Raw genomic sequence first — 9,759 nt, 5'->3', positions numbered from 1 at the left:
GTAACTGGAGGGTCTTGGAAGAGTCGAGATGGGTCAGAGAGAAACTGTTGATTATCTCTGACCCATCTCTCCCTCCGCTCTAGACTTCTCTTAGCGTCAGATGGTATCCGTATTCTCTCAACAATATACTGCCTGATGGTCAGCAGCTTTGACTTGTTAAGTGTGTGATAACGGGTCCGGAGTTTGCGCGCGAGCTTTCGAACCTTGGCGGTAAAATTCCTGCCAGATGTGATGTAGTCACTCACACATTGAATGCGGGACGCATACTGTCTTGCCCAGCTTATCTTTATGGCAAGTTGATGCATTCGTCTTTTAATCTTATGATCAGCCGTTGGTTTTGTTTTACGGTTCGCATCGGCCAAAGCTCTCGTTGCATTATACACACAATAATTGATAGCCCAGAGGTCGGATTCACCGGAAAAATGTCCACGAAGCTCGTCATCCATTTCAGCCAGATCTTTAGGCTTGAGAGAAACCTTGGTGTTGATGTTTCTCCGGGTCGTAAAGCATCGCTCTTCATCTATTGGATGCCTGCCCGCGGTTGGTCTTAGTGTCGCCTCTCTTATTTTGTCACAAGAATTATTTGTGGCAATGGTTATTGTTTACTTCCCAAATATTTTTGTGACTAGCAGTTATTCGCTTAACAGCTTAAGATATTTCCAGTGTAAAAAAAAATTCTATGCGAAAGGAACAAAATTTTGTATTTCTTTATCTAATGTATTTACAAAAATTTACATTAATATATTTTATCAAATATTATTAAATATTTATTGTTTTAGGGAATACCTGAGTTCTTCCTGGCGCTTGAATGAAATAATAATTTGAAAAATCTGCAATTATAATATGTTGCCACAAGAATTGTTTATAACAATAGTTATTATAAACTTTTAAATTATTTTTGTTATTAAATGTCATTCCTACATTAATGTGTAGTACTTTTAGCACCAACAAATTTTACCGATAATAAGACTATTTGTTAATTTGTTTATCCAATTTGTTTGCAACAAATAAATGGAATGATAAACAAATTATTTGTATTTTATGATTCCCTAAACATTAAGTTAAGACAATATAAAGTTTTCCTGATCAGTTATCAAAGCGTAAAAATTGTTATGTACACAATTTCAGTTTTTCCATGCTTTGAGTAGAAAAATTATTAATAAACAAACAGAGAAGACAAAAGTTCGGAACGTCAAGCTGAACGAAAAAAGTGAATTTCCTCCTGCTGTCCGTCATGAGTACTGTACGTTTGTTTATAGAGTTTCATAGTTTATAGTCTTTTAATTTTATAAATGAGGTTTGCAATAATATAATTAACTATATAATTCAAAATCTCCTTTAAATTAAATTTTTTTAATAAAATTCTTAGGGGTTGAATGCAGCGAGAAAAAAGCTTTCAAGATTAAGCAACAAATTAATAATTAAAATGTATAAATGTATATATGATATTCGATTCAATTTATATAAATGGATACATTATATTAAATAATATTAAATCCACTTTCTCATTTATTAGTCTTTTCATTGATTTTTCACCAAATTATTCCCTCAATATACAATATACGTCATATATTTTTTATTAATTCTTCTGATCATGTATATGTTTTAAATATTTTTGTCATTGAGGTCTTAAATATTATTAATTTTTTCATTAGCTGCATTAATAATTTTAACAAAAAATAATTTTTTCAACTTTAACAAATAATAAAATCAACAATATGAGCAAAATAAATCACAAAAATATAAAGTTCGAACAGCTTTCAAAATGTATCTCAAAATTAAATTTTATTCATATTAAATTACATATTTTCATGACTTTTTATTTTTTACAATAATTAGTAATAGTTAGTTATTTTTTCATCTCTTTTTTTTTGCTTATTTGCAAACAGCATCAAGTTTTTAATTATTTTTGCTTTTTCTTAATGCAATTCAATGAAAAAGACAGACCTACTTTTTGTGGCTCCATCTGTTGGATTAGTTGAACCGACAATTCCCCTCCGGATCGCAAGAAAACAGAAAAGTGGGGGCGATGCATAGGGCTGATTGGAATGTACCTCGTTTCAAATCTGGGATCAGTGTCTCCAGAACGTGGGATTTTTCGGCCCCCGCCATTCTTCCATCTGGGAGTGAAACATTCAAACGTAGCGTGTCCGTGAGTCGGCTCTGTTAAATGCTGCGAAGCCCAGCCTTTGTAAATTCGAAAATGTACGAGCAGGAACCCGAGCCCTCCCGACCTCACGAATGACGATCTAGCTGCTCCTCAAATTTATTCAGGTTTTGAAATCCCGAGTTACCTTAGAACCATTAGGCGTATTGCGAAGAGGCAAATATAATAGAACTTTATGTTAATAGATATAGGAGACAAGACTTCTGATTCTAAGATGTTTCAAATTTAGTGCTGCATGCCTTCGTCATATTTTTAGTAAACAATGGATTTTTAACAAATAAAAACCAAATTTTCGACAAAATAGTTAAATTTTCAACCTAAGAAATTACTTTATAAAATACATTTTTTAACTTAAACAATGTAGTTTATACTGAAGTTTGCAGTTGAAAACATTAATTTTTAAACCCAAATAAATGCGAATTTTCAACAAAAGAAATTAATTTTTATTTAAAACTAATGAATTTTTAAAGAAGAATTACTCGCCAATAAAGAAGATAAATTTATAACTAAAAAGAAAATTTTTCAAGAAAAAAAAGTGTCAAAAAATTGTTCAATTTTCATCTGTAGAAACGAATTTTAAAATAAAAAAAAGCAAGTATTCGATCAAGAATGGACTAGTTAAATTGTCAGATAAAAAATGGAATTTTCAACGAAAGAAATAATATTTCAACTAAAATTATAATGTTTCAACAAAAAATTGAATAGAAAATTTTTCAGTAGAAAAATAATTAGCAACCCCAAAAAATCAAAGTTTCAACAAAATATTTAAATTTCCAAGCAAAAAATTAAATTTTCAAACAAATAGTTTCATTTCCAAAAAAAAATAGATGAACTTTTAACCATTTTGTACAAAAATAAAGGAAGTTTCACGAAAAAATGCATTTTCATTTAAAGAAATGAATTCTTGATTAAAATAGATGAATTTTTAAACAAGAATAATTTTCTACCAAAAAATAAGACTTTTTGACTGAGAAATGTCAAATTCCTACCATAAAAATTCAACCAAAAATGACACAGTTTAATTTTTAGTAAAAGAACATGTTTTTCAATAACAACAAGATCGAATTTTTAACAAAACAATTAAATTATCAACCAAAATAGTTATTTTACAAAATTTTAAATTTAAAATAGTTTAATTTTCTATGGAAGAAATGAATTTTCAATTGGAAAATGTAAAAAAAAAAAACACACAATCGAATTTACAGCAGAATAGTTCAATTTTTTAAACATATAGTTAGATTTTCATTCAAAAAATGATTTTTTAACCAAAAATGCAATGGAATGAATTCTGAGAGAGAATTTTAAAAAAATCTGAATTTTTTAAAATTATTTTGTAATTTTTCCATATTATATAATTTTAGAAATAATAAGGAATTAAATTCTTATTAAGCCTTCTTGCGCAATTTTGTTGCACCATTTTTCGTTATGTCTATGTTGGTTTGTAAAATTTGCTTTCAAATTTTAGTAAGTTTACGAGGTATTCAGAAATGTTGAAACGATTAAAAAATAAAATAATTAAAATTTGCAAAATAATCAGGAAAAATTTTAATAATTCTTAAAAATTAAAAGATTAAAAGCTCTGAAAATATTAGAAAAAAATTATTATTTCTCTAATAATCGTTTGAAAATTTTTAATAATTTTTATTTACAAAAATGTACTTAAAAAAAAATTCAAAAAGATTTTGAAACACATCAAACAATTTCCTAAAATTTAAAAGAAGAGTGTAGAAGATTTTAAAGCAAAATGTTTCAATTTGATAAAATTAAAAAGTTTTAAAAAACGTAAATAATCCAGTAAATTCAAGAAATATTTAGAAGAATGGTAGAGATTCAAATCTAATTTTAAACTTAAATTTTTTGGAAATGTACATTTTTAAAGATTTCAAAAAAAACTTTAGAAGCTTTAAGGGAATTCCGAATGATTTCAAGGAGATTAAATTATTTTTCTTAAAATTCCTGTCAAAAATTTATAAGATTATATAAGTTAAGTTTTTTACATCTTGAATGCTTTTTTAAAATTTTAAGAAAAATGTAGCGAGTTAAAAATATTTTTTTGGAATTTATTTTGTTTTAAACGTATTAGAAATATTTAAAAACTTGAAAAAATTTCTCAAAATGTATCAAATATTCGTTGATATCTTCCAAAGTTCTAAATGTCCTAAACATCTTTTAAAAATACTTGAATTTGTCTAATATGTTTTTTAATCCAATAAAATAAAAAATTAAAATTCTCTAGGTTCTTTTTTGATACATCTCTTTTCATGCTACTTTAGGCTATAATCACAATTTTGAGGATTTTAAGAGAAAAATCCAAAAAGTTATTAACTTGACCTCATTCAAAAGACTAATCATTTGACAAAAATGTTGTAAAATTTTCCTTCGAATGTGGTGCGGAAAGGAATTTCATTTAAAAATGTGTGGGATTTTCTGAACAGAAAACTGCGTGAATATCTGAACTTTCTTATTTTTATTTTTTAAGTGTATTTTAATCTGCTTTACATTAAGTGAAAAATCATGTGCTGAAAAACGTTAAGAGAAATATTTATTTCTTTATCTTCAACTATAATTTGAAAGGCGATTCTTCATAGTATTTTACTAGCTAATGGATATATTTTTATAATTTTATTCCTGAAATCTATTCCCTAAGGACAAACATAGTACACAAGTTTCGTAAAATTTAAGAAACACCAACTATTTACAGGAATTTTTAAAACAAAAATCAATGTGTATCATATTCAAATAAATTTTGGCAATATTTATAAAAGTATTATTATTTTTAATGAAAAAAATTAATGTATAGAGATTACAGTTTTATTTTGGAAATTTCACGACGATTTTTCGTACCACTTTTTAACCCTCGGCCAAAATCAAGGAAAAATAATCTAGCAATATGTTCATTAATTATTAAAATGATACAAAGTCTTACCTTTACCATTTTTTTTCTCTTTTTATAATCATGGGATATTTCTTCATAAAATAAAGTTTGTTGGATTTATTTTACAATTATTTACAATCAATTTTAATTACAATTTTTTACAATTACAATAAAATTGTAAAAGCTAAATTTTGCAATATTGAGACAAGTATTTTAAGGCAATAGAGATTTTGTAAAGATTTCATATACAATAAAATAAGTATTATCAGTTTGTTTATAAATTTAGACGTAGATAATTATTATAAGATTTAAGAAAAAAAAATTTAATATATTTTTGAATATATCAGATGTGTCAGAAAATATCCTAGGAGATTTTTAAGACATTTTATTTTATTTTTAAAAGATTTTAAAAAATATTAGGAAAATTTCTTATCAATTTAAAACGTTTTGAATTCTTCAAGATATTGGTAACTCTCTCGACTTTTTATCAAAAATTTTAAAAATCATTCAAAATGTAGAAAAAAATTTCTTTATAATCTTCTAAAATTTCCCAAGCATTTTATGAAACTATGTTTATTTTCCTGGAACCTTTCGAGATTCTTTTAAAGTTCCTACAGTTTATCTTGCGTTTCTAAAACACTTCTAAAGTTTAAATTTTTGATCTGCAAAATAAAAAAAAAAACCTTTAAAGTTTTTCAGATGCTTTGAGAATATTTGAAATCTTTAGCAATGTTTTGAAATGTTTAAAAATAATGTTTTCAAATTGATTGTTGGAAATAAAAAATTATGTTAATTATTCCTTTAATAATGTTTACAAGTTTTAATTATTTTCGAATCGTTTCTAAATTTTTGGATATCCCTTAAACTTACTCAAATTTGAAATAATTATATTCCTTAATTTTTCTAAAGTTAAGTAACATGAAAAAATTACAACATTTTGCTTCAAAATATTTTAAGTACTCTTTAGACATTTTAGGAAATAATAAAAAATGTTTTGTAATCTTTTTTCAATTTTCTGTTAGAATTCATTCCAAAACAATTATTTACATTTTTTTCAAATGAGTTCCTTTCATTATCTGAAAGTGCTTCGTTTATCGACTTTTATTATTATTTTTTCATTTTACATACATATCTATTATATCTTATCAAAATTTAATATAAAAGTCTAATTTTTTTTAAATCATTCGAATTTCAATTTTAAAGACTGATAATTGTAGACAATTTCCAGACGCATCTTTCTTATTCTTCTACCAGAATTTTTAGGGTTTTCAGTTTTTTAAATCAGATTATCCTACGTTTCTAAAACTCCTCTGAAGTTTAAAATCTTTTTAAATCTCGTCAATTCTACTCAATATTTATTGAATTTATTCGATTATTTACATTTTTTTTAAATTGGTAATGTTATCGAAGTAAAAATTGGTGGGGGCCGAAAAATCCCACGTTCTGGAGACACTGTCTGGGATCACTGGCGCGGGGCGCCAGTTCGCGATCGCCTGTCCTCAGTGTTTTATGCCTTCCCAGATTAGAGCTTCCCTTCAGTGAAAATGTAAAATTAGAAATTGTCGTCTGCTATGGAGTATCGAGTGTATTTATAGGTTAAGTTTGGTTGTGTCAAGTGTCAGTTGTCGTGGACGCAGTGATAATGCTTGTATAATTTATACAATTATATGAGTAATGCCATTAAAACAAGAGGAGGAATATAAAAACAACAGAACGCAAGTATAGATATTGAGGATTTAGCGTCTAATACCTCTCTCTTTCTATTTCCTACTACCCGAATCACAGCCCTTACAAAACGGACGCGACATTATTGTATTACTTATAATATAGGGTTTTAACACTGAAACTTTGCACAAAAATTTTTTGCCACTAAACACAAACAGTTTGCAATTGCACAACTGCATTAATAGGCTACATTTATACCGGTTCAAAATTTACATCACATGTTCTCGTAGTTCCTAGAGTTTCCGAACGTAGCGCTATCATCTGGGAAGCTATGAAAATTTGAGGACAGTGGCAAAGATATTACAAGTCTAGGGATTCATAGTCCGAACTTAAGATAATGCTTAAGTCTGCCTTCATTAAGACCGTCTTATCGGTTTTAAGTCATGATGTATTCAGAGATATACTTTAAGATGATCTTTGGTAAGTTTAAAATTTCAAACATGATCTTATTTTGTGTAAGGTTAACTTTAGTAAGACAAAACTTAAGATCATCTTAATGCGTGTTCGGCAATTTCCGTAATAATTCTCATGTATCCGACAATCTGATTGGTTAAAACATACTTAAATTTGGACAGTTAAAAGTCGAATAAAGGTGCATTTACACACATGTGTACTGCTCAGCATCCAACAGGAAATATCATAAGAGTAAAAGAAACAGAGAGCGGAAAATTGATAGAAAAGTACTCTTATCTCTTTTACTCTAACGGTTCTGCCGACTGGTGCTCAGTGGGGAAAACGTACATTTTTTCGTTCAAAATATGATTTCGGCTGAACCTGTGGACCAATTTGGATGTTTTTTTTATAAATAAATAAATGAATAAATATGACGAAAAAAATGACAATTTTTTCTATTTTCCGTTCCCGGTGCTCGTCAGTAATAGGAAAATGGTTGTAATCGCCAATGTTTCATAGATTTACATTATAGCAAGATACTCCATTTTGATACAATAAACAAAGAAAATTTCCTTATAAACAAATTATATGTTAAAAATGTGTTTTCTATCATTTTCAATAATTTAACGGTTTTTAAGTCATATTGCAAGAAATTTGAATGGAAACAATATTTTAATGAAGAAAATTTTTCTTATGACTATTTTTGTTAATATTATAAAGAAATTTAATAATAAATGCATGATTCAGGCATTTGTCGTCAGAAAAATTCGTTTTTCCCATTTCATGTTTTTAAAATTAGGAACCTCATGATAATTTCAGAAAATTCATAATTTTTTTATAAATTTTATGATTTTATCAAACAAATTTAATAAACAAATGCATTATTCGAGCACTTAACGACGGAAAAATTGTTTTTTTTTAAAGCTATACCTTTTATTTGGGAACTATTTCACTATTTGACAAATTTTATTTATTTTTAAACAAATTTAATAAACAGATGCATTATTCGGGCATCTGATGACGAAAAATTCGTTTTTTCGATGGCAATCCTTTTAATTAAGAACTTCATGTTAATTTCAGCAACATTCATAATTAGTTTATAAATTTTATAATTTTTCAAACAAATTTTATAAACAAGTGCATTATTTGGCCATTTGCCGATAGAAAAACTCGTTTATTTCCAGTGCCAGTCCCTTTTAATTGGGAACTTTACGATAATTTCAGTAACATTCATAATTACTTCATTACTTATCTGTTTTTGCTAAACAACTGTAAGTACTGAATGAAAAAAAAAATGTTTTCTGAAATTAGAGGAACTGACTGGAAAAGAACGAGTTTTTACGCCGACAAATGCCGAAATGATGCATTTTTTAATTAAACTTGCTTATCAAAAAAATATGACTTATCAATAAATTATGAATTTTTCTGAAATTATCATTAGGTTCTTAATTTTTAAAAATTGACTTTGGAAAAAAATGAATTTTTCTGACGACAAATGCCTGAATAATGCATTTGTTTATAATATTAACAAGAATAGTCTTGAGAGAAATTGTTATCATTAAAATATTGCTTCCATTAAAATTTCTTGCAACATAACTTTTAAAAAAACGTTAAATTATTTAAAATGATAGAAAACACATTTTTAACAAATAATTTGTTTATAAAAATTTTTTGTTCATTGTATTATGATGGAATATCTATATGTAATGTAAATCTATGAAACGTTGGCAATTACAACAATTTTCCTATTATTGACGGGCACCAGGAACGTCTAAAAGAAAAATGAGCCATTTTTTTCGTCATATTTTTTTATTTATAAAATAATGGAACAACTTAATTAAAAATCACGCTCGACAACTTTCTTTGAAATTATATCAGCTTTAAAAAAACATCAAAATCGGTCCACAGGTTCAGCCGGAATCGTATTTTGAAGTTAAAAGTGTCCTTTTTCCCGAAGAAAAAATATATTTCTTAAAAATTTCAAAACAGTATTTACACGTGATAGAAAATAAAAAAAGTGACCGACCTATATTTAAAAAAAGCCACAATATTTTGAATTAGGGCTCGTTTTCTATTGCTAAAAGAATTATATACAATAAAATTTTTTTTAAGTCGTGAGACAAAGGTCTGAAACTTAAAAAATTCTCAACAAAGTAATATCTTGAAAGAAAAAAGTAAGGCTTTTCATAATAAAGTTTTATTTAAGACAATCTCAAGTCAACACAAATGTTGACTTAGAAAAAACTCTCGTTCTTCAATGAAAAGTGAGGTTAAGGTATCTCTATAAGATTATCTTATTCGACTATGAATAACTCTGTTGGTTTTAAATTTTAATCCTGTCTTAAGCAATGTTTATGAATATCTATCTCAACAGACGTCTTAGCGAAGATCGAATTTTTAAGTTTTTCTTAAGATAGCGGTCTGTGGATCTAAACGCTGCCTAAAGCTTATGATTAAGGAGGACTTACACTTAAGCTTGGACTATGAATACGGCCCTAGATGCGGCACGTGTATAGTTCGAGGAACTAATTGCAGACGGCGCTCCCGGAGAAAATTTCCCGATCCCCCCATGCCTCTCAATCTGAAAATCGCACACACC

This window comes from Belonocnema kinseyi, chromosome 5, assembly GCF_010883055.1.
Source record: "Belonocnema kinseyi isolate 2016_QV_RU_SX_M_011 chromosome 5, B_treatae_v1, whole genome shotgun sequence".
Classification (NCBI taxonomy): domain Eukaryota; kingdom Metazoa; phylum Arthropoda; class Insecta; order Hymenoptera; family Cynipidae; genus Belonocnema; species Belonocnema kinseyi.
This window is presented reverse-complemented; position numbering follows the sequence as displayed.